Genomic DNA, 27,326 nt, shown 5'->3' on the forward strand with positions numbered 1-27,326 from the left:
TCAGCGACGCTAGGCACGTTATACTTTCACTGAAGCAAGCAAATGATATCGACGTCAGCGCGGAAAGTGAGGAACTAACTGATCTCTGCTTCATTACAGTTTGCACATATGTTTTCGTCGCAAACGTTGATCTTCCTTCAAAACAACCGGTAAAAGAGTCGCGCGTCACTTCGACACGGAATTAGATCTGGCTTTTGTTCACACAGCGCTCGTCCCGGGTCGAACTCCGCAATGTTACTAGGTCCCCGACCCGTGTTCAATTCGTTAATCAATCCCGGGATGTGGTTTCTTTCACACAGAAGGCTACCTGGCAATGTTCCGGAAATATTGCGGGTCCGACGTGCAGTGTGAAAGGGGCTTTAGTTGACTATAGGAGGCATCCCTATTTACACTACATGTGTGAATTAGTGGGCAGGACTAAACAGTGATGTAAAAGCAGGCGTTGATTTTCTGCTAGGGTGGGGTTTAGCCACACTATTACCTCATAAAGTGGCACATTCTACTATGGGGTGTCAAACTCAATTCCTGGAGGTCCGGAGCCCTGCAGAGTTTAGATTAATCCCTAATTAAACACTAAACTAAACTCTGCAGGGCTTTGGCCCTCTAGGAATTGAGTTTGACACCCCTGTTTGGCAGAATGGCTTCAATCTAAGCTGTTTTTAGACCAAAGAGAATGTTTTGAGTTCTGAAACTTGCAGGATGTTTTTATAGTACAGTGGCCTCTTATACAGTATCTCAAGATATCAAGGTCATTTTGATTTCTCAGTTCATGACACCTTTAAAATAGAAAAGTTATTTTAAATTGCATCACATTATTACTGTTTTTACTGTATTATTTATCAAATAAATTCATCCTTGGTAAAACATTAAACATAGAAACATTAAGAAACCTTACCAACCCCAAACTTTTTAACAGTAGTGTAGTTAATGCTTTGTATTTTCATTTTGAACAGTATATTTATTGTTTTAGCCTTTAAACCGATCAAACTACTTTTTATTTTGAAGTGTTTTGTGTGTGCAATGTTTCTTTAAAATGAATGCCACTTGATTTTTTCTAATGAAATGACATTTAGATATTTTTAAATGTCCAAATACTCTTTAGCACCACTGTATCATTGTCATTATTGCAGATGAGGTTATAGCATCATTATTTGTTGACAAATCCTTGGTGATATCAGAAATTGTGGCTGCCACATCTATTAATATAACACTGTGGTAATATCTTTTTTTAGTCAACTAATTAACTTGTTTTAAATCGCCGCCTGCTTCTTGTGTCCTGAACAGCATGCAGTGGAAAATAGTGTCAGGCTCATAGTGGACGTTGATCAGATGTATTTCCATCCTGCTATCAGCAGACTCACTGTGGAAATGAAGAGAACCTTCAACCGAGACAAAGCTGTCGTTTTCAACACCTATCAGGGCTACCTCAAAGTGAGACTCATACATGCATGCACACACACACACACACACACACACACACACACACACACACACACACACACACACACACACGTCTGACACCTATGAAGTGTTAACTTGGATCACATGATGCTATTCTGGGATTTATCTACAGTTAGAGGCTGTGCAGAAAACATGCTATTATAGCAGGAGAACATTTAGACAGTGCAATATCAAAACTGACATTTAACACTGTGGTGCTTGCAATCTTTCTTCATCTTGCAAGTACCTGTAAAACAAAATAAATGATGATGATGACAATTAAACACATGCAGTGCACACACATTGAGTCATCTTAACAGTGTCTGATAATAATGTTAGTCATGGTTTCTTGCACCAAAAATAGTAACACTAATTTATTTTTTTTTTATGACAGTTTTCCACCTTCTCTTTAGCATTCATGAATAATTATGCTGTTTTTGCAACTATTACCTTTTAAGACATTTGTATGTACCATATTTCCCAGAATATAATATGTGCATTTTGATCATGATAAATGTGATGCAGCTGATATTCCAAAGCGATCAGGATTTGGATTTTTGCCGAATGAGAGAGATACATGAGTCCAAGAAAATTTGCATAGCACATTTGCTAAATCCAGGTAGTTTCTGTTTCACTTTAAATATATTATTTTAGTGTTTACAAAAGAAGTAGTTTATAATGCCACTATAATTTGTTTGTTTTACACTTAAATATAGTCCTGTATAGTATAATAATACTGTTAAATTTAAAGGATTTGTAGAATGAGGGAAACTAGAATAAGTTTATAATGTTTGTAAACATTTCATTTTATTTACTGGTATTTTACATTCTTCCCTAATGTTATAATACACACAAATTCAGACTAGCTGTATATTTTCTGTAAACAATGCACATTTGAACCTTTGCAACTTGTTTTCCAGAAAATACAGTTTATTACCTTTGTTAAAGGATTACTTTTTCCCAAAATTTTATGGGGTCATCGGATACCCATTTTCCACAAGTTGACATGATTCTTTAGTGCCTTAATGAAAAGTCTATTACATAGTTTGGTTACAATTTCTCAATGGCAGTGTAAAAAACACCCTTTTTACCCTGTCAAAAACAGCTTTTTTCAGAGCAAGCCGCTTTTTAGCATTTTCCTTTAAATGTTAATGAGCTCTGCTGACCCCTACCCCTCCCTTCCTAGTCACTCTCTGAGGGAATGTTTACTTTAGCTACATTCATCGTGAAACTAGCTAATTAGCACATTATTAGGAAAGATGATTTGCAAAGATTCATTGAAAAACCTTATTCACTTCTGTTGGTAAAGCTGGATCACAAATGATTCGCGTGGCGCAGATGTCAGGAGTAAATGACGACTGCTATGTTCATTATTACATCCAACAACAGAACACCTCAATCTATTAGGTGTCATTCTTGTCTACATCTGCTCCTGCTGTGAAACAATGGAGAACTGATGACAGCTCACTCAGGGTGGGTCTAAGGTAAGACACCAGTCCAGTCCACTACTGTCAGTCAAACTATCGTGGGAGGGGCCTGTCTGTGTGACGTCACACAGACAGGCATCTGAGATCGTCTCGATATGAGAAAGGAGTAAAGATTTTAGTAGATTGCAGTAAATTGGTGCTATCATAATGAGAGACCAAACAGCTGATAAAAAAAAAACATCATAATAATACACAAATAATCCACACCACTCCGGTTTATCAAGTATTGTCTAGTGAAGTGAAAAGCTGCATGTTTGTAAATCCATCAAGACATTTTAACTTTAGACCATCAAAATATGACTCCGTAATCCATGATAAACCTTCCTCCAGTGAAGTCCATCCTCTGTTTTCCTCTCACGTATTGGTTTAAAGAGCCACACAGATGGGAAATCAAAAAGGACCTGTATCACAGTGTATGATGTAGCTGTCCATCAGTGTAAACAATGTGCAAAGTAATTAAACCAAAAAGTACACGATTTATCAAGTTATTGGCTTCTAAAGTAAGGAGTCGACTCTGAATCGAGTCGTTATAGATTTCAAATCTTTTGCCCATCTCTATGTACGTCACTAGGAGCACTTTGCATAATAATCTCCGCCTACCGTGTTGGGAGAAACGGAACTCTGACCTGCCTCACCCCCACACACAGACGCTGGTTGTGTGATAGCATCATGTCGAGGAGACAGTGTGTTTTTAATTGTAAAGGCAAGTTTGTTTTATTTTCACTGCCAAAGAATGAAAATCAGAAGAACCAATGGCTAAAATTCATTTTTACCACAATACCAGAGCAGTACAACAAATCCCCTTTGTTGTGTTCACAACATTTCACTGACGACTGCTTTTCTAATCTCGGTGAGTACAAGGCGGGATTTTCAAAGCGTTTGGCCATAAAAGAGGGTTCATTACCAACTTTATTTAGACCAACGAGCATCTCCGAATCACAATCTGTAAGTATGATTATATAGTTATATATTACAGAGATGGGACCAAGTCACACATGTGCAAGTCTCAAGTAAGTCTCAAGTCTTAACCTTCAAGTCTCAAGTAAGTCCCAAGTATTTTTTTCTTGGGCAAGTCAAGTCAAGTCAAGTCACAAGCTATGTCAAGTCAAGTCCAAGTCAAGTCACCTTAATATTGTTATTTTACCTGCAGAATCTGATCTTAATAAAGTTAAAAGACAAGATAAGTAACTGTCAGTAAATTAAAATAATTTGGATTTGCATTGTAAATACTCATGTTCAGTAAAATACATCATGGAATCAAACAAAATTGTAACTTCCTAAAATTATTTATTTTTCACTTCTGCCAACAGTGTTTGAAATGTTTTACATTTTCAACATTGAGTCCATAAATCTAAACATCCAACAGACTCCTCTCTGAACACCTCTCTCTCTCTCTCTCTCTCTCTCTCAAACACAGTTTACATACAACATTAAACTGTTACATTTCTCCTCTCTCTCTCTCTCTCTTTCTCTCTCTCTCTCTCTCTCTCTCTCTCTCTCTCTCTCTCTCTCTCTCACACACACACACACACACACACACACACACACTCTCTCTCTCTCTCTCTCTCTCTCTCAGAGTATAGAATATAAATATGACGTATTTTCAGTTGTTTCATACTTTTTTGTTATGTACAACAACTGAAAATACGTCATATTTATATTCTGTACTGTATGTATATATATATATATACCCCCTTAGCCCAGCCCTAGCGCCGCCCCTGGAATGCTTTTTTTTTGACGGCCTGCTAGCGGATCATTAGGGGCCGTTCACATCACGTCTTTTGTGCACGCAAGTTCGTTATTTCCAATGTAGGCGCGCGGTATGCGCGCTCATAATGGAAGCAACACGCTCAACATCTAAACTTTTCAGAATGCCGCAAGCGCACCGCAGGTCATGTGACAATAACTAACCAATCAGCTTCATCCTTTCTTGTATCAACGTTGAAAGCTCAGCTAAGATGAAGGAACAGCTGTTCATAGCTGTATATGGATTGCCATTTTGAAATGAATTTAGTAGCAGAGCTACTGCGAGCGATTTTTAGTGCTGCAAATCCATTTATCCTTTGCTGAAATTTCCGCGTCTTCATTGAGAGAGAGCGTGTCATGGATGCTTAGCAACGACAGACGCCCCAGGAGCACTTCTGCCCGAGTGCTTTGGAAAGAAGGAGAAAGCGGCGCGACTAGCGTTTTCCACGCGTTTTTAGGCGCGAACTATTGAAGACAAAAGCGTTGACCCTCGGTACCTCTTAGGCTGACATGTTGATGTGATGTGATATCTAATTTAAGTGGGCCTGGTGTGTGTAAGGTAGAGAGGGCATGACTGATGATAGTGTCCTGATCCAGTCAGGACGCTATTCTCAGCCTGCGCTCCAGCTGAGTAATCAACTTTATTTAAAAAAATAATTTATATATTTTATATTTAAACTGAAAACATGGTGTGATTAACACTCAAGTCATTCAAGTCATCATGTCTCAAGTCAAGTCAAGTCCCGAGTCTTTAACTTCCAAGTCCGAGTCAAGTCTCAAGTCCTAAAAATAGCGACTCGAGTAGACTCGAGTCCAAGTCACCAAGTCACAAGTCCCCATGTCTGATATATTATATATTTTGTTTTCTCCCGAGCGTCTTATCAGTTTGTGTGCTGTCTGCAGCCTTTCTCTGCGCTGATCGTCATGTACAAACACGTCATTAAAATGAAGTGTAACTCCGTAAATACTCAACGAAGATACATGAGAGAGATATCTATAGAAAGCTTGACATGTCTACTTTAAAACTAAACAAGTGCTGCCGAACAAATATTCTGTGATAAAGTAATCCATATGAAAACGCGATGTCTATTTTTCATGTCTCCCTTCGTTATATCTAATTTGACCACGCCCCGCGCTGAACGCGCTATTCAGATTCAAACTGAAGCGCGCGGCTTGAATACACCCACACAGAAGAAAAAGCAGCGAGACTGTTCAAGTTTTTTATTTTACTGTTTGCTTCACGATGAGAGGAATAAGACATAATTCAACCCAAACAGATGCTAACGCATAGTTCACCGTGGAGGTGTTTGCAGAACAACCAATCAAACCTGACTATGTTAGTTGACCAATCAGAACACAGTATGCTACCAAAAGGTGGGGTTTAAGGAAACTGAATCTTTTGAACAGCTTTGCGCGAACCGTTTGGGGATCTCTGAGAATTGAAGTAATTTTAAAATGATATTTTGACAAAATGACAATGTTTTTTAACCTTGGATGGATTTAAACCTAATGTACAGGACTTATAAAACAGTGATAGGAAGCTTAGAATTTTCATCTTACTGGCTCTTTAAAACAGTTTTAGACTGTTTTCACTAGTAAATGGTGGTTGATTTGTTCATATTTCTCTCCTGATTCAGATGAGAAAACCTCTTCACTGGACAAAAACATTATGGATAGACAACTCGTATTTTATTTGGAACAATGTTCAGTTCAGTCAGGCCATGGAGGCATAGGGTGCGACCAGCTGATGTGGTCAGCTGTCAAATAGCTCCAATCACTACCATTCTCATATTAAACATGGGACATATATGTGGCACTACTGCTCGGCAAGTATGCGCAAATGAATCGCAACCCTCCCTCCCTCCCCATTATAAGCATGAGCATATTACCGTACACCTTCTGGTTGTTGTCTTCTTTGTTTCAGATCACTTAGGCTTTCAAGTCCCGGTTGGCATGAACCTCACTGAGGTCCACTGAGAGACACTTATCCTCATAACCAAGTTACATGATAGACGTCCCACTGCCACATTTACATGATTACCACTGTTTGCTTTTAAAGACATTTGAGTGTCTTAATTGTAATGTATTACAAAGCTGATGGTTCCGGGGGGTTAATGTTTAAGCTCTTGCATGTTCAATTAATTTGGGAGCAAGAACCCCCATAAGGAACCATACCGCCAAAGATAAATTGTGTTCAATAAGCTCAAGTAACATGCAAAGTGCTCCTGTCTGAACTTGTATTAATGATGGATTTATTATACACATGCAGCTTTTCACTTCACAAGATGTTAAATTATGGACTTGAGTCATGAATTATTGTGATGTTTTTTTTATTTATCAGCAATTAGGTATCTCATTCAGATGGAACCCATTCACTGCAGAGAATCCACTTGAGCAAGTGTTATAATGCTAAATTTCTCCAAATCTGTTTTGTTAAAGAAAATAATTCATCAATATCTTGTATGGCCTGATGATAAGTACATTTTTTTTTCATTTTTCAGTGTAACTATTCCTTTAGTACTGTCTAACCTCTTTGCATTTAAACAAGTCCCCACAACATTAAATTCAATACCATTTAGATTTATCTCGTCAACGGAATTGTGTTCCTTCCCTATAAAGTTTAAACTCTGTTTGGTGTGGGGGTGGACTCCTGGTTGTTTGGTTTTGCTTTGTTTATTCTTAAGTTATGATTAGTTTAACTGGGTTCTGTCAGACGCTCGGACCATTCGTGTGTTTGACAGAATCTTATTTTGGTTTGTTGATTTCGTACTTTAAGTTTTCTATTTATATTAATACATATCTTTGTTGCAACATACCAACCTGACTATGTCCTCCTCATTTGTCACGGCTTTGAGCCGGTCGTGACAAATGTAATGAATTCTCTTTGCTCGGGAGGCATTTGATAACGTGTCCATGGATGTCGAGTTATCAAAAAGAGAGCGCTGGTGTTTTGGTGCCAAGTTGGTAAGGGGGGCTTACATGTACCAGGAGAGAAGCTGAGCTGCAGAGATTGGATTTGAAGACCCCATCAACCCCGACTATGAATCCACTAACAGAATCTACCAGAGGCAAAAAATGTTCCAAATTCTTCCTTGTAAAATTCACTCTTGAAGTCCGTTCCAAAACCTAGTGAGCTGCCTTGTTTTTTACAAAGGCTGCTGCTTTATAAGGCAGCTTCTGAACTGAAATGGAGCATCATAAGTGACTCATCTTATAACTCTTCTTGGGCAGCAGCTTCATTAACGGTCACTCATCCACGCAAAACAAATAGAGCTAACCTCAAAAAAACAAACAAGAGACCCTCACAGCTGATTCCAATAGAGTCTGATGCAGGGTGGCCATGGACTTACACTTTTAGGCCTCATCCCCATTGTCCGATATTAAAATAATGCTAAAAAAAAAACAACTAAATTTCAGATATAGGCTTTAATTAGCTATATCTTTATTAATTTATTTATTATTAGTAGTAGTTTATAATTTATTACTACTATTATAGTTTATAATAGTAGTAATAAGTAGTGTTATTTATGATTTTTTTATCATAATATTACATTTGTTTGATATCTACAGACTTCATTTCTGGACTAATATTAGATTACATATAAGCAAGCATAGCTGGCTTGCTATTTCAACAGAATGGTACAACTTTGGCTCATGAATATTAATGAAGTAGCATGCCAGGACAGTCTGGAAAAGCACAGTCACTGTGAGCTGATTTAATATTCATGAGCTCAGTATTTTCCAGTCTTTGGCTTCCGGTTCAAACTCTTACCAGAACTCAACCAATGAGTTTATATAACTTTTCCAGTCACTTGTTTAGACACTGGATGAAATAGAGAAATGCATATTCATAGACAAATCCATGACTATTTTATTTTACTTTTTAGAATTTTTTATGTTATTTTAGAAATCACAATTTAAAATTCCAGGTTCTACGAGACTATAGGAAGCCTGGTTCTTCAATAAAAATGGCAATAGCTGAAGGACACAAAATCTATTTGACGCTGGTTTAATTAGATAAATATTATTTAATTATATGTTAGAAATCACACACAAATTCCAGGTTTCCTGAAACAATGGGAACCCTACTTCTTTTTTTTTTCTTTTTTTTTTAATAGAACAACTATGTCATTCTGCAAAAAATACATTTGTTGAAGAATACAACTTAAAATATGTTTGGTCTTATTTTATATCATTTTTATGCCATTTTTGAGTTCAATGAAACCATCTAGGTGGGCAAAGTACTGTTTTGGAACAGATAATTATGGAGAAATTCTTAATTTAATAAGAATGTTTTGTATCAGAAAGCACAAGTCTTAGGTCAGGTTCACTTTGCCTCTCTTCAAGGAGCAAGATGACATGGCCAAATAGATTCTGAGTCCCGATCAGCAGTTTTAAGATACGTGTTACATATATGATCTCATCTGAACATCATACTTCCTCTGAACTGTTTTATTCAGACAGTCTATGTGCAGACAGAATGTTTCACAGGCAGGAGAGATTTATCTGGAGTCTTGGCTTATCTTGCCGTAGGTAAGCCTCTTATGATTAAGGCAGATTCTGACAGCTTTCAAAATAAATCAGATCTTTTCAAAAGCTTTTTGTGTTTGGCGGCCAACAGTCATGTTGGCTGAAAGTGCAGACCAAAAGCGGGATGATTTATGAGCAGCTGGTGTCTTTCAAGTGTCTGGATTACGTGCTGGAGGAGATCGAACTGTATAAGAAAGCAAATGTCATGGTGACAATGCACAATCTAGACACTATAAAATATCTGATATTTATCTGGATTTTTATTATTTCTATCAAAATCTCAAATTTTCTGATCTGTAATTTTTTTTATGCTATTAAAATAAGTAAATAAAAATACAGTAAAATTGTGAAATATTATTATAATTAAAAACTCATATTCACATTTCAAGTGTAATTATGTTGTTCTTTGATTTCAGGTCTGTCCGTACATCACCAGGAACATTTAGATCCCTCTAGGAGTAAATTAATTTGTGTAAATTAATAACGTTATATTCGATCATTCGTTTTATGTAATCACTACTTGAAATAAGGGGTGTACCCTCATTTGACAAAGGTATCCAGTGACCGATGCCATTAACATTCTCTGTCACAATGTCAAAGAGTGTGACCAGGGCATGATTCATATTGAGGTCCACACTAGTTACCCTCCTTTTACATCATTCACACTTAATATCTCCTTAAGTGTCTCAGAATGTATCTTCTTCGTGCAGGTAATGGCTGAAACCGATAAGAGGGTGTAAAAGTTTGAGTGAGCAATCACCAGAATGTATCCGGTTAGTAAACGACCTTGCCAAAGGGGCCTCTCTCATTTTTCATTTTCTGTGACGGCGCGCTGTGTTTTTATGGTCTAACAGGATGAATGAAATGAGTCTGGCACCCACAGATAAGAAGGTGTACTTCGGCCAGCTCCTGGGAATGTGCGGCCAAATCAGCTTTCCGTTAGGTGAACACCCACCCACACACATGCACACAGACACACAAATACATACATACATACATATATATACTTTCGACACATACCTGTTTTACCAAATAAAAAGGACAGCACTTTTAGAGTTCATCCCATTATTTGATGTGAGCATACGTATTGGAACAGTTGAATTTAAGGCAGATGTAAAAGATTAAAACCTAAAATTTAGTTGCAGATCCCTTGCGTGTAATCAGAGCAGTGGGTCTGCAACCCATAGACATCACCAGACTCTTGGTCTTATGCTTTGAAATGATTTTCTCCAGCCTTTAATGCAGCCAATTCCAACTGCTGCTTGTTTTGGGGAGTTTCTGTCTTTAGTCCCCTCTTCAGCTGGTGAAATTAATTTTCAACTGGATTTAAATATGCAGATTGATTAGGGCAATCTAAGACTTTACATTTTTTTGTCCTGATAAAGTCCTTCACTGAACTGGCAGGGTGTTGTGGGTCATTGTCCTGATCCAATATGAAGTGCTTTCAAATTAGTTTGGTGACATTTTCTTGAATATTGGTAGCCAATATGATTTTGTACCCTTCCAAATTAATTCTGATACTGCAATCATACATAAAGTCATAATTAAGATGAAGAGGTCCTGTTCTAGAGACAGCCATGCATTCCCATGCCATGACACCACCTCCAGTTTACAGATGAGGTTGTATGCTTAGGATCATCTTCAGTTCCCTTTTTTCTCAACACTTTTGCTTTCCAATCACTTAGATCACATCTTTCTGGCACCTTTATGACTCATCAAAGGACTCCCCAAAATGTCAGATGCCTGAGTGTGCACTGCTGCTTGTTTATACCCCACCTTTATTCCTTGAGTGGAACACCAATAATAAAAATATAAGCATGATTTAAACGGTAATTAACATCAGTATCACTTTTTTACGATAATTTCTGTTTGAATTCAAGGATAACAACACCTGGAGTTTGAGAACTATATTTAATGTATGCTAGATTTCATGCTCGGAGTGAGGAATTGTGGGTAGGTTTGAGTGCAGGCAACATATTGTCAAGATTTCCATAACCCCATAAACATGTTAAAGATCCCATATTGTCAAAGTTGAAATTTCCTGGCTTTTTTCATGATAACTGAGTTCTAGGGTCTATATAACTATCATATAAATTTCAAAACAGTGAGTCCACAGTAAAATGTACACAGCTTGCTTAAAGTAGCTGTGATTTTTCACGAACCGTTGTAGCTTCTGTAAAAAGGTTGACGTCAGAACTACACAGTCACCTCCTTCAGTTACCACCAGAGCACCACCCACCGTCCCACTCTCCTTTTGTCAAACCCCCAGACAACACCGGGTCTGTGCCATTGCTGAGCATTGAGCAATAACAGCACTGAAACATGTCGAAAAGGTCAACTTAACGGCCAACCTGTAACATTACATTGTTACTCAAAAGATGGACGATCTGACAGGATTGTTACTATGAGGTGGATCAGTAAAGACAAACTCATCGTCTCTATCTAGCACGTCATGTTGAAGATGTATACATTTTAATTTCAACAGGCAACTATTTTTGCAGCTACATTATTGTTCCAGCCACAATAAAACACAACAATGTGTATACAATTACACATGATATAAATCGTCAGTTTGTTGGTTTACAGACTTGCACAAACATGTTTTCATACACGACATTGTGAGATGCAAAAAACATATGGCAAGAATTCTGTAGACTCGTCCATAACAAAAAAAAAATAATACTTATTTGAACCTTTTCAATAAGTGTGCGGTTCAAACATGAGCATTTTTGATGATCCAGTCTGCTCGTTTTATCGCATTTAACCATAGCCATTGCAGATATGCAATCAAATTTCTAATTTGAGGCTGTATTACATTGATTCTGGCACCCAACATCATAACAAGATGATATTTTTAGCTACTTACGTAGCCGAATTTGCTCTGGTGTGAGAGGGCCATTTCCAGTTTCATCTTTGTTTTGCTGCCTCCAACTAGTGCTGTGACATCGGCTCAACCTAGTTACCTGTGGTTGGCCTGGCCGTGTGTCACTCAGAAAACAACAGGCCAATCAGAAGAGAGGCTCATGAATATTAATTAGACAGGCTAAAATCGACCCATACTGAGCAGACCTCCTGAGAAAGTTGTACAAATATAATGAGGTGGTTTTTGGTAATTATACCTCAAATATATATTCTTAAGGACATCAAAACTTAAAATAAAACAGAAAAGTGTACAATATGGGACCTTTAACAGATTATATTTCAGATGTAATATATTCCAAGCAAGTGGTTTGTTTGTGCTCAGGCCAAACCTTGTAATTTATGCTGTGGATTTAATTTAGAATATTATAAAAATTGCATTGTTTTATAGAACAAGCTGAACTTTATTTTTGTGCCATTGCTGCTTTTGATATCTCTCTTGTGTTCAGACGTTCTCAATGAACTTTAGAAGTTCTGATGAGATGATTTTAAGTTGGGTTTTCAGCATAATGATTCTGGTGTTTAGCATTTACAGAGCGGGAATTAAATCTACTCTTTTATTATCTGCGTGATGAAGCTTTTTATGCTTAACCAACGCTTTCTCTCACTCTGTTAATATTTTTTTTTTGCCTCTGTGGAGTATTTGGGGAAGATGAATAAAAAGCTTTAATTAATTGAGCAGAAGTTAATGATTTCTAGACAATTTCTCTCAAGTAAATGGCTCGATTCCTCATCCATTTCCCGTTTTAAAACCATGATGAATTAACATCGTTTTGGGCCTTTCTGCTCTCAAAAATAACAGGACAGACCATAATACATTCCACATATCCCAGTGTTCTTTTGAGGCTATGGCTGGGTCCTAATTTGCATTTCATCCATACTATTTAGTATGCCATATATACCATTTAATGAGAATGTGCTCTATCTGGGTAAGGTTGGATATACTTACAGTAGTTGTATATTCATTATGATGTATTAATTTGTGTTATTGTTTCATTATGTAGATATAATAAGAATTAGAAAAGTTGTGCGGTCTAAAAGTTGACTTTAATTTTTTTTATGTAATGTCAACCTTCTCTAGATTTAATGGTTCAATCAGTCGAGTTTGTCTGGCAAAATGGACAAGTTGAATATTTTACAGTGACGTAAGTTAAAGTGTTACTAGTTTTATTTATATTGTGTCTGTTCAATTTTAATGCTGTGAGATCTCGTCGTTTTTGTGCTCAATAAATGCTTAAAAAGATATTCTCTCTTAATTAGCTTCTGTGCATTTTCTGTTTATTAGTACAGTAGCAGTGTGTGGCTTTCAAAAGCTAGCTTGACAATTTAACTACATCTGAATTAGCAGTAGCTTATAGCTTCCCATTGGTTTTAAATCTATTAACCTCAAAAAAAAGTAAATACAGGGAATGAACTTCAAATATAATGCATTTAGCTAGATGCTATAACTTGTAGCTATAGAGTATGTGACAACATTTTCTGAAATTAAAACATAATTTCATGATATGTAGCATGTTTAATTTAACTGCATTTAACATTGTCTAAACTTTTTTGTTCTAAAGGGGGAAGGTCATACTACTAATTTAGAGTGACGTGAGTGAGGGTTGATGATGTTCTGAACAGTTGATGTTAATGTGGATACGTAATCTCTGTGAACAAACGATAGCATGTAATTGTGTAAGATCCATTCTTTACCAAAGCATTCTGGGATGTGGAAAACTTAATGGTTTTGGTCTGCATCCAGTACATTTTATATGTTCCTTGTGGAAGAGAAGTGTTGTGCTAAATATACACTTGTAGGTAATATAATAGTAATGAAATAAAAGGCCACTTAAGTAATTAAAGTCAGCTTTCATGACTATGTTTCATAAAACACTTGTGTTACACTGTCAAAAAGTGCGCTTTCTAATCATGTTAAACTAAAAATAAGTCTGCTGTTGTGCACTTATTTTGACATACTCCAGCACATATAAACACCCCCACTCTGATCATAAAGGCACAACGGCGCCTTTACTTCCTTAGGAAACTAAGGGAAACTCACCTGTCTCCCCACATTCTACATAACTTATAAACTACATTGCAGTGTGGTATAATAGCTGCACTCATCTCAGACCAGAATGCCCTCCAGTGGGTGGGAACACTTCCCAGTACATCACAGTGTTGGGCTACCTCTTTTAAAGACATTTACCACAAACGCTGCCTAAAAAGAGTGAGAAGTATTCTCAAAGACTCCTCTCACCCCAGCCACAGACTGTTCACTACTCTCCCATCTGGGAGACGTTATAGGAGTCTTTGCTGTCGCACCAGCAGACTCAGGAACAGTTTCTTCTCCTCAGCTGTCAGCCTTCTAAACTGCAACCTAGGTCGGCCACCTAATGTTTAAAAAAAAAAAAAAAAAAAAAAAAAAAAGACCTGCTCTGTAAAGTATCCTGTCTTCTCTGCACACTTACAGTGTTTCTTTTTATGCCTCCTGATATTTGCACATTTATTCTTCCTAATGCCATTTGCACTGCTATGGCCATACAGTACATAATTTTATACACTATCTACACAATTTAAATACCTGGTTAGATGCTAACTGGATTTCAATGGATCTGTACTTGCACTCTGCACAATGACAATAATGTTAAATCTCATCTAATCTAATATAAAGTACTGCATTATAGTTTTTACTGTAGTGTGTTATTTGACATAACTTAATACATTTTAATTGCATGAAATTTCAACTTCATCATTACAAATGTGTAATTTCTAAACATTTAAATGCACAGCATTCAGTTTTCAGTGAAAATGACATGAAAGTATATATGATCAGTAGTTTACAATTAGTTTACCATAAATGCTGTTCAGTACATTTGGCAGTAAACTGCAGTATTTCAAATGAGCAATATAATTTCAAAGACAGTAGAAATAGTTCTGAACTGTTCCCCGGGCACCGCAGCATAAATGGCTGCCCTCTGCTCTGGGTGTGTGTTCATGGTGTGTGTTCACTGCTATGTGTGTGTGTGCACTTTGGATGGGTTAAATGCAGAGCACGAATTCCGAGTATGGGTCACCATACTTGGTTGTATGTCACCTCATCATCATCATCATCATCATTAAGTCCTACTTAATTGGTTTAAAAAAAAGGCACTCAGAAGTTCTACTACTGATGTACATATGTACTTACTATAATACATTTGAATGTAACTGTAAACAACATGTTATTAAGTTCTGAAAAAATTACATACAACCCACAGTTATGTATATTATTTTAAAGTGCATTGTTTCTATAATAAGTACTATTTCTGAAAGGATGGTTAAGTGTCCTTCTTTTTCACAAGGGTAAATACTGTTCAGGCAGCAACTATGGCCAGTTTTGCAGTTCACACAAAAATGCTGACAAAACAAAGATGTAATGTCAGCATAGACAAGATGGGAATGCTTGGGGGTTTAGGGATGCTGTTATGTGTTATGTTATCATCACATTTTTATATACTTTTTTTTTTTTGTTGTTTACATTATATAATTTAACTGAAGACGAATAAGACTAGAATCATAACATGTTCGCATCTAACTTTGGAATGTCTAAAAAGGCTTGAATCACAACCTTAAGTAATATTTCTGTTCCATTTGTCAAGCGGAATCATGAGGTTAATTGATGTTACCTCACGCTCTAAAAAATAAGGTTTATTTTTAGCTTACCATACCTAGCCCACAGCTTCAGTGCATATTGTTATGTAACATTATGGTGCATCTCAATAAATTGGAATGTTGCGGAAAAGTTCATTTATTTCAGTAATTCAAATCAAATTGTGAAACTTGTGTATTAAATAAATTCAGTGCACACAGACTGAAGTAGTTTAAGGCTTTGGTTGTTTTAATTGTGATGATTTGGGCTCACAATTAATCTCAATTCACTATTATATCACCTGTATATAATCAGTTGCATACAATCAAAACCTTTTATTTTAATGAATTATTCATTGCATACAAATGGAAAAATATACTGTGACTGTGAGACTTTAAACACAGTCCAGTATACTGTAATTCATGAATTCGCAAGCAATAATGTATGTGTAAACATACGACAATAAAGCTAATTCAGATTCTGATTTGACACAAGTACACTAATGTGAATACTTGGTAAATACATTGCAACATGTGGTCATGTTGCACAAGCGTACAACCTCAGTGCTCAAGGGGGCGCTAGTGTTACATCAGCATCATTAAATCAAATGTTTTAATGTTCTGGTAGATACTATGGTTATTTGCATGTACTAGCCAAGTGTTTTAAATGTGTGATGAATTTAGTGTTGTTTGATTTTCACACCAAAATACCGTCATCTTGATAGGAAACCACAAATTTTTTTGAAATGGCAAAAAGATTCCTCATGCAGATTTTGCGACGGGTTCAAGAAAAAAGTAATAATAAAAGTAGTAATTTGCTAGGTTTGACAGTGATTTCAGTGTGAGCTGTGTCTTACAGTAACTCGCTACAGTATTGACTATCAACATTGGACATTTTTTTGCTTGCAGACTTTTGACAAAATTTAGCTAAATTGATTCTAGGCTTTAAAAAAGAGAAAATATCCAGTAAGAGGCAGTTGTGTGGACGGAAATGCCTTGTTGATGTCAGAGTTCAGAGGAGAATGGGCAGACTGGTTTGAGATGATTGAAAGGTAACAGTAACTCAAATAATCACTCGCTATAACCAAGGTATGCAGAATACCATCTCTGAACGCACAACATGTCAAACCCTGAGGCAGATGGGCTACAGCAGCAGAAGACCACACCGGGTGCTGCTCCTGTCCTCTAAGAACAGGAAACAGAGGATACAATTCACCCAGGCTCACCAAAATTGGACAAAAGAAGTATGGAAAAGCTTTGCCTGGTCTTATGGTTAGAGAGCCAGAACCATAATCCAAAAGGTTGCGAGTTCAAGTCTTGGGCATGCAGGAATTGTAGGTGGGGGGAGTAGTCTCTCTACCCTCAAATCCACAAATGAGGAACCCAACTGTTCCCCCTAGCACCGCAGCTTAAATGGCTACCGACTGCTACGGGAGTGGGTTCCCTCTATTATTCAATTTATTTCAATTAAATTCAAGTTTATTTGTATAGTGCTTTTTACAACACAAATCATTACAAAGCACCTTGACAGAAAATTACGTTTCAACAATATTTAATAGTAGCTTAGGTTAAATTATCTTTGCGACTGCTGCACCCATGGTATGGCAGCAGAGTTCCTTGATTTTTACACCTGAATATAGTTCGTAGCCATATCGGCCTAGAAAATCGCAACTTTCAATTTTCCGTCAGTCTTATTACACAATGTAACTTCAGAGGAGTCAAGTTTTAAATCAGAAAAATATCCAAACTCTTTGGTCATTTTTGATCTAGGTGTTAGCGGTTTAATCAGATTCAATGATCTATGCTAAGCTAAGCTAAGCTAAAAGTGCCACTGCCTGACCCGGAGATCTGCTAAATGGATTCGAAAATGGTAAAACTCAAAAAAGGAGCAAAAAGGTGGAGTGTTCTTTTAACCATGATGGAAGAGTTTAAAACTGCATTTGAGCTTTTACTGTGGAATTAATTACCCCGTGTGCTTTGACAGGTACATTGCAGTTTTCTCTTAATTTGATTTCACCAGCAGGAACATGGAGGGATTCTTGGAAAACTGAAACAAAGGTGTGTGTTTTCTTAAAGGGCAGTACGGCTTTCCTTTCTGTTTTTGCCTCTATCATACAGTGTTTCTTTCTTTCTGCATGTATAATGCATTGCAAACGGAGCATTCGTCTCCATAATTTGATAGATGCCCTCCTTCACTTTGAATGTAATGGATCCAGCTGCCTGATGAAAAGAAGGATAACAAGAAAGTGTGAGGATGAGGACACGTGCACTGCTATGAGTGAGTCTGTATATTGTGGGTGGACTGCATTGTTTTTAGTGGAAGCCCTGCAGTGTACATTATGGTGTGGATTTGTTGAAGGTTTGGATTTATTTAAAAAGGATAGATGCTCAGAAAAAGCCCAGGCCAAAAATAAATGAATGGTTTTGCCACAGACTCCATTACTAAGCACACTAATTGTGTCAATACAACCTTTTCAACTGTGACTACATCTCAATCAGCCCAACACACACAGCAATACTGGCTCATCCAGTGGTGTGAGTTTGGCGTGAGACTACCTGTTTATCCAACCAATGGCAGATGGGTAGAGTGTTCAAGAAACCTGTTTGAAAACAACCATCATTCATTGCCATCTTTTACTATTGAGGTTGTGGTGCCATCAGCCAGTCAGTGTTGTCTTGATGGCATTTTTTTGTACCTCAGCAATGATTGGTCACACAACATTTATGGCTCAGTTCATTAGCTTAAATAGCTCTGATGCTGCATTCAAGCCTTTATAGAAATCACAATTATGATGAAGTTATGCACTGTAGTATTATTTATGTAGTATTGTTGTATTTGTTAATATTTTGAATTGGCTTTTATTGTTATATATATATAATTTTAATTTAAATTTGAGCTTTTTTTAGCATTTTTTATAGAAATATATAAAAACCTCATTTTTTTTAAAATTAGGTTTATTTATTTATTACAGTTGTAGTGATGTTAGTATTTCAACTTATGTCAGTTTTTTAAGGGTTTCATCTAATATTTGTATCCTATTTTAGTTAGCTTCATTTCAATTACCAAAAATGATTCTTATTAGTTTTAGTTTTTGCTAACAATAACATAACTTTACCATGTGTTTCACTGGATCTTTAATATTTCATTCAAAATTTTACCTTGATGATGTCAAGGTAAAAAATTGCACTGAAATTATGATATCTGTGTCTTTCCCCCTCTTTTTTTGTTTATTTTTCTTTTCTTCCATTCAAGGTTGTGATGAGTCTGTGCTGATGCAAAGAGACTGTGTATCAGTGGCATACTTTCTCATTTTCACCTGCGGCTTAACGGAAATCCAACATAAAAAGGTTCTACTGTTTTTATAACATCTTCATTGATCCGTCTCCCTCTCTCTCCACCTCGCTCTCTCTTTCTCTATATATGAGTATTTTGTGTGTCTTCCAAAAGCAGCGAACATCTGCTTTCTCTGCCAGTACACACTCCACCCCCTCACTGGCTGAGAGAGTGATCCATATAGATGCCCCCCCCCCCCCACACACACACGCACAAACACACACAGTCAGACGTCCACACATTAAAGAGGTGACAGCAGCAGTGCACACTCTCTCCGGCTGCCATTAGGTGGCAATCCTGCATTTCACGCACCACAGACCAGCAATATAATCGGAACACTGAATTTGAATCATGAATGCCTGCAAAAACAAACAGCGCATGTGATACATCAAACATGAATCAAACAAACACCTGCAGCTGTGACATATGTCAGCGGTATTGTGCTTCATAATAGCCCAGGCACTTCCAAGGCAAATCCAAAATCTGTCAGATGTTTATATAATACGACTTAAGTCAAATTTTCCCTTATCACAAAGTTTTATTCATAAATAAATGAATAGTGCTTTTGAACACGGTGAACAGACTCCAGTCATGTCGGTAGCCTCGTAAAAGCTGTTTTATTTGACAGAGCAGAAGCATCATGTTGAGATTACATGACCAGACGAATGCTACAGTGGATCTCAGAAGTCGTTCACTTGTGGAATAAATTAATAATGTATAACCAGAAAATGCACGTTTATACAATGGCATAAGTAACTCAAGAATGGAAAAATGCACCTTTAGAAGAACGCATCTGCACAAATCTGCTGTTTATATTTGCACAAATCTGCTGTTTATATTTATTTTTACCTAAAATGGTGATCCGACATTTGTGAATTTCTAGTCATTTTTTGATTAGTACATACAGTTAGTATAGACCTTCTACTGCAAACTATAGTTTGTGAACTGATTCACTGAGAAGAAAAATATAATTACACTATTTATGTTTGTAAAGGACATAATAATGGTATCAAAATGTGTTATTAGGTAGGTCAATAGGATGCCCCCACCCCAATAAATTAATTGATTTATTCAGCAAGGACACATTAGATTGATTAAATCCAACAGTAAAGACTTTTGCATTGTTACATAAAAAAACCTGAACTCTCTATTCATCAAAGTGTATCACAGTTTCCACTAAAAATTATTAAGCATCACAACAGTTTTTAACATTGTTAATAATACTTAATATTTATTGAGCAATTCAGCATATTAGAATGATTTCTGAAGGAGCAAGTGACACAGAAGACTGAATTAATGACACTGAAAATTCAGCTTTGTATCACAGGGATTAAAATATTAAAATATTAAAATAGAAAACAGTTGTTTTAAATTGTACAAATATTTCACAATATTTCACAAATAAATAGCCTTAATTAGTTCTTTTCAATATATATATATATATATATATATATATATATATATATATATATATATATATATATATATATATATATATATATATGTATATATATATATATATATATATATATATATATATATATATATATATATATATATATATATATATATATATATATTATTATTATAAAAAAGTATTTTATTAGTTATTTTCCATGTCTTCCGGAAGTTCTGTATCCTGGTTGGTTGTAGAATCCCTGTTTTTATTTATCAGAACATATGGAGTAGAAAAGCTCTGTGGCCTGTCATTGTGCAGCAGCTCTCTTGCTCTCTCTCTGCACACATGCACATTATAAGTGTTTTTCATCTATCCGATCAAGCTTTCTGAGAAAACGTCATGAAGATAATGTTATTGAATGCATTTTCTGCTGTTTAATGGGACAGATGTAAGGCTTAATCCTTCATTGGCTCATACAGAATGAATTGAGGGAATTGTCTTTATTAGAAAATAAAGACTCTGCTTTGGATATAAACATAGGAGATAAATGGAATAAATGAAAGGATCACTACCCCATCTATATTTGAGTGATGTAATGCAATAAAACTAGAGTGTGCCTTTTAAAGCTTGATCACATTAAATTTATCACTAGTTTTAGTTGGATTTATTTATACTTTTTATGTTTTATTGCTGGCTCTTATCGGTGAAAAGAAATGTATTGCTGGTACAAATAACCTGATTTAGTTTTTTCTTACTGAAATTCTTTAAAATTAACATTGCATAAAAGTGTTAGTATATATATATATTCAGACTTATAAATTCAGATTTGCCAACAGATTTTCCAATTTACATTTCCCAATTATAATATTTTTCAGGATTTATAAGTACTGTATATATTCAGTTCCTCTTCAGGAACTCGAGCCGCATTGAAAACGCTTTGGGGAACAGGTTTAGCATGAACGACTCTGAATTTAAAAAGAGTTTTCCATAAATAATTTCTGTATGACCTGGCAATAAAATTCGAAAAAAGTGTTTCTAATGTGATTTGCTTAACTGATTTGATTTCGGGTGCGGGTCGGGTGTCGGTTCTATTTTAAGCGGGTCGGGTGCGGATTTTAATTAGTGCCGCTGTCGGAAAACGGGTCGGATGCGGTTTTAAACACTGCAGATACGGGCGGGTGCGGATTTAGAAAATCAGACCCGTGCAGCTCTCTGCTCTGAATATCATATATTATCTGTCTTATAGAAGAGCGTGACGTCACGGGCGGGGTGACGTAAGCGACCAGGAAGCTATAAAGGCACGAGCCGCACAGCTGGCTTCAGCTTTGCGTATTTCAGCAAGCGCTCTGTGTGTGAATGTCATTCTGTCTTGTCAGTCTTATTTATTATTGCTCTGCTCCAACCCTTTTTTCAGGGTTGGAGCTATACTCTGCAGGGACACAGGCCCTCCAGGATCAATGTTCCCCACCCCTGCCTTAGTTACACGTTTCCTCCGCGGTGCGCTGAGGCTGAGACCTCCAGTATGGTCCCGTATTCCCCCATGGGACTTGGTTGTGGTGTTAGTGGCTTTGTGCAAACCTCCGTTTGAGCCCATTCAAGATATTTCAGACAGACATCTGACTCTTAAAACCGCCTTTCTGTTGGCCATTACCTCTCTGAGGAGAGAAGGAGACTTGCAGGCCCTCTCAGTGGCCCCTACCTATATTGATTTTGCACCTGGCATGAAAAAAGAGTTCATATACCTTCAAGCACGATATGTTCCTAAGTAGGGCTGTCACTTTTAGTTCGAAAATCGATTGCACTATCGATCGGACCAAACAAAAAAAGTTTTGAAAATGAAAATAGGGAATCGATTTTAACCAAATATGTACACTATTCATTTTAAAATAATTAAACAATTAAAAAATATAGATGTAACAAAACTCACAAACAAGCAGAAAAAGAAAATAAAGAATTCCAAAAGTGCAGTATGCCTTGAGAAAGCTAGACAGAAAATACCAGCAATTTTACGCGCCTATAAAACCCAGTGACATCAAAAGCGACCATGCTGCATTCACACCAAACGTGAATAGAGCGTCTGGCGTGAATGATTTCAATGTTAAGTCAATGTAAAGACGCGTTTACGCACGTCTGAAGGTCTCGCGGCGCGGTAGACGCGAATTCGCCCCATTTGCGCATCTAGTTACAGGAGATTCTGAGTTATGAAAAGGACCATTGCAAGCTGACAGCGATACCCCCAGCTTTTCGCAGCTGTACCTGAGTGTATATACGTCCACAGAGCTGCCCTGTGTTGAAAAATAGACCAATTGCTTGTATGCTATGGTCCCCCCAAGAGGGGTTCTCTTGCTTCTTAGCAGACTATTAGTCGTTGGATATTTGAGGCTATCAACGCCACCTATGAGTCCTCTGGTCGTCCCCCGCTGTCGGGAGCCAAGGCTCACTCCACACGGGGAATGGCGGCCTCCAAGGCCTTCCTAGCAGGTGTGTCCATGCTGGACATCTGCAATCCTGTGGGGTGGTCCACGCCTTCTACTTTCGCAAAATTCTATGGCTTAGACATGCCAGTCTCTCCAGGTGCTTCAATCCTCTCATCCTAAGCTGTGCTGTTCAGATACACACTAGGCAGGAGTTTGGTAGTCTGGCAGCGTTGGTACTCGTTCCCCAAAGCATTTTTGACACAGCTCAAGTTCCTGAAGAGGAACGTCTCTAGGTTACGTATGTAACCCTAGTTCCTCGAGGGAACGAGACACTGCGTCTCGTGGCCATACCCCCGGCACCCCTGCCGGCGCTTGCTGGTACTCGAAGCTGACGCCAGCTGTGCGGCTCGTGCCTTTATAGCTTCCTGGTCACTTACGTCACCCCGCCCATGCCGTCACGCTCTTCTATAAGACAGATTAGATATGATATTCAGAGTCGTTCATGCTAAACGTGTTCCCAAAAGCGTTTTCGACACAGCGTTTCGTTCCCTCGTGGAACTAGGGTTACATACGTAACCTAGAGACGATTTCAAATAATTATATATTTTACGTAATTCCTGTTTGGTAATTATTTTTTATTTGGAATTATTTAATGTTTACTGTATAGTTTGCGATTTATACTCAAATGCATTGTTTGGCACATCCACATCTCCAACAGTTGCTTTCGCTAGATTAAAGCATTTCAATTAGCCATTTAGTACAAATGTGGATTTTCAAACTATTGTGTTAGCAATGTAACAAGATGTAACAAATGGATTTGTCAAGCACGTTTATACATATACTGTAGCAAAAGCTGCTTGTGAAGAACTTCCGTTTTAAAGCACACTTACGAGAATCACATCTTGAGGTTTGTGTGGAATTGATGTTCTAGAATGAAACGGGAAGGTCTTTTAAAGTCATGTTGACCTCAAACTTTATTTTACTCACAAATCCAAAACCGCTACTTTAAAAACCCATTAGAAGTTCCTGAGGGAACCCGTGGTGAACTAGTCTTCCGCGTCAGCCTACAAATTGACGTCACGTCTGAACAGCTCTATGTGCACAGAGTAACATCCCGTCTGTGTTACAAGCAAATGACGTGTCCAGACTAGAACGCTGGGGTTATAATCAACAAAACTGTCTTCACAGCAGAAGTGTGATTATAACAGGAATGCTCAAGTTTAGACACAGTGTACAGTGTGTATTAATGAGAGGATGATGCGTGATGCATGTCAGCCTGTCACTCTCTCTTTCTCCCTTTGAAGATTGTATAGACTTCAAGATGCACAGATGTATAACAGATAAGATGAATTCAGTTGTTTACAGGTGAAAACTGTGATTCAGGAATAGACATTTGAAGCTATAAGTCAAAGTTAAAGGACTGTTCTGCCACAGAAGGTACTTTTAGCTAATCCATCAGTTTGTAAAACAAACAAAGTAATATTTGTAGTGATGCACTTATATGGGGGTCTATGAGACATGGTACAGCACTAGAGTAAAATACACAGTGTTTTGAACGTAGAGTAAACTTACACTGAAGAAATCATTATTATATATTATGGACTTTAATTTTAGCCAGAAGCAACATTTTTAATTTATAAATGTCTTGATGGTTTTGTTTCTTGCAAACGTGCTGCTTTTCATTTTACAAGACATTATGTGGTAGACTGGAGTGGAGTGCTGAATTATAATTAAACATTATACCATCCATGTGTCTAAATGCCACAAACAAACCTCTTAAATATGTATATTAGATTCCGTCCCATGAACTTCAAAAACTTTGGCATATCTAGGGACTGTTCTCTGCTATGGGTCATCTGACACACGATCTGAGCAGATTCGGTCTGTGCTGCTGAATGATAAATGGCCAGGAGAAGCCAGAGTGATGCCAGCTAAAGTTTACTGCTAAATCTGGCAGCAGTGGCACATCATTTACCGTCCATTTCACTGTTCACAGTTAATAATTTATTTGAAAATTCAACTTTGAACTTACTCTTTGATGCTATAAATGAATATGGTAAATTTTCTGATAAATTCATGCAATAATCTGAGCCTTACTATATATATTTATATATCAATTTACTATTATAGTATTAATATTTTTTATCTATTTATACATTTTCAGTATTTATTTTACTTTAGGTTTTGTTATTTAATGTGCTTTTGACATATTTATTAGTAAAAACAAATAATAATAATAATTATGTTAAGTGGTGAAGTGGTAGAGCATTGCATCAGCAGCGCAGGGTTGTGGGTTCGATTCTGGTAAAAATGTTTGCCTGAATGCACTGAAAGTCACTTTGGATAAAAGCGTCTGCTGAATGCTTAAATTGATTTATTTTAATATATATATAGCATTTATTTTTATTTTGGTTGTAGTTTTCCGCTTTATTTAATGAATGGAAATAATTTTTGATCAGTTTTAATAAACAAATGTATAATTAGAAATTAATGAATAGGTGGTAAATAGATAATTAATACATGTTTATGCATTTATTTATGGTTTCATCATGTGTATGTGTGTGATTTTATCAGCTATTGATTTTATTCTTTCTGTCAGTCTTGTTTTATCTCAGTCTATCTCTGTCTTGCATCTTGCTTTCCATGGCCATGTGAAGCTCTACTTTTGTATGGCTGACTTGTGGACAAAAGATCTGTTGTCCTCATGGTAAAGTTCATCGGTGTGTCTGCGCTGAGCATTCAGTCCAGGGGTTGAAGAGCACCATCCATCCCTGAGCTATGAAATGCTGTTCTGACCGCACAACACAGCTTTTTCATTCTGTGACTAAACTGTATCTCTGATGGAATTTCCAGGAGGTTTATGCAGCTCTTCAACTAGCCTTACTGCTCAATACAATATATAGCCTAGCTTGTTTGTTTTGTCGGAAGGTTCGCCAGAGGAGATGCTTGAAATATTAATGAACTGCACTCTCATGATGTAAATAGATGAGTACTGCATTTTGATTTGGATATGAACTTGATTTGAGGTCTCTCAAAATGACCCCCGTGAAAAGGTGAATAAAATGTCTAAATCACAGTTCAACAATGTAGAAAAGTAGCTGTTTCTCTTCAAGAGTCTGGTTCTTTATATGTGAATAAAATACCCATAACTCTAGTTTAAATGCGTACAAAGATAATTTTATTGTTCTTAACTTTTGGAGAGAAAAAGCACAGACGCTGATTAATGAATCTTTGTAGTGCATGTGTTAAGTGCCTGTGTGCATGCACACTATCAAATAAAGGCTGTGTGTTCAACTATGATATACACTGGGATATTCAGGTTGCTAAATACATCGATTTCAAGAATTGTTGTATTTACAAACTGATGTCTGTAAAATCTGTATAATAGTAGTAGTTTAGAAGATGTAGTTTCTGCTAATCCTTGCTAAATGAGACTTTGCAGCACTGCTTCAAATGCAAATAGTTCTTGAGAACTATAGGCTTGTTTTGATTCAATTTGTAGTTCATTTGAGTTTGCATAGCTAGAAGAATTTGTTGTTTACAGTCTTATACAGTATATATGATTCGGGCCCAAAATTTCCAGACCTTAAGGAGCCACAACGGCAGACAGCTGCATACTGGTGCTTAAAGAAGACTTCACTTATTTTTTCTCCTATATGAACTAACAGCTGCAGATGGTCGTTTGTGCCATATGAGTTCGCTGGCACAGTCAACTCTTTTCCGGATTCATAAATTCTTGGTGTTTGTTAAAGTAACTGGAAATTGCTTATTTTGCACCAGTCTAGTTTCCACCAAAAAGTGGCTCTGCAAACGTTTGGATGACTCTGCAACAGAGTCTTCTTTGAATGTTATCACGAATTGGAAAGTATACTATAAATGTCACACTTTCATCAAAGTACTGCTTGAATTACAAAAAAAATCTATTGTGTAACTCTATGTGATCGTGCATGCATTGCATGGTCAAATACTCCATACAAAGAGATGAAAACTAAACCGTGTGAAGTGCAGCATAAGTCACATGTGACAAAATGCAATGGTAGTTCCCTTGAATGCTAATAATTTCTCATGAAACCTACAACCAAATAACATGAACATTTTTATTTTAGTATCATTTAGATACTATCATAGTTTTAAAAGTAATGTAATATTTATTTATATTTTATAAAAAAAAAAATGTGTTGAATTTAATTTCATGTCAAATGAAAAGCCTTAAGTCTAAAGAAGTTGTGTTCCAAATTTGACATTGATATCATAAAAAAATGAGGTTTCTGTGTTATTTTTAGTCGCTAAACCAACAATGTCCACTAGGTACTAGTCATGCTCCTTGTATGAATTGTAATGGACGACTGATATGATTTATAATTTTTTTTTTTTTTTCAAACAGCAATAAAACATTCTAGATGGGTTGTAAATTATTTTTTAATCAAACATTGCTACTAGAGTAT

At 36.7% G+C, this 27,326-nt stretch overlaps 1 pseudogene; it reads left to right on the forward strand.

The window, feature by feature from the left end:
- The window catches only part of LOC128015006 (proline dehydrogenase 1, mitochondrial-like), a 53,625-nt pseudogene that overhangs the window by 15,122 nt on the left and 11,177 nt on the right, over window positions 1-27,326 (forward strand).

The sequence above is a fragment of the Carassius gibelio genome, chromosome A5 (genome assembly GCF_023724105.1).
Source record: "Carassius gibelio isolate Cgi1373 ecotype wild population from Czech Republic chromosome A5, carGib1.2-hapl.c, whole genome shotgun sequence".
NCBI classification, from domain to species: domain Eukaryota; kingdom Metazoa; phylum Chordata; class Actinopteri; order Cypriniformes; family Cyprinidae; genus Carassius; species Carassius gibelio.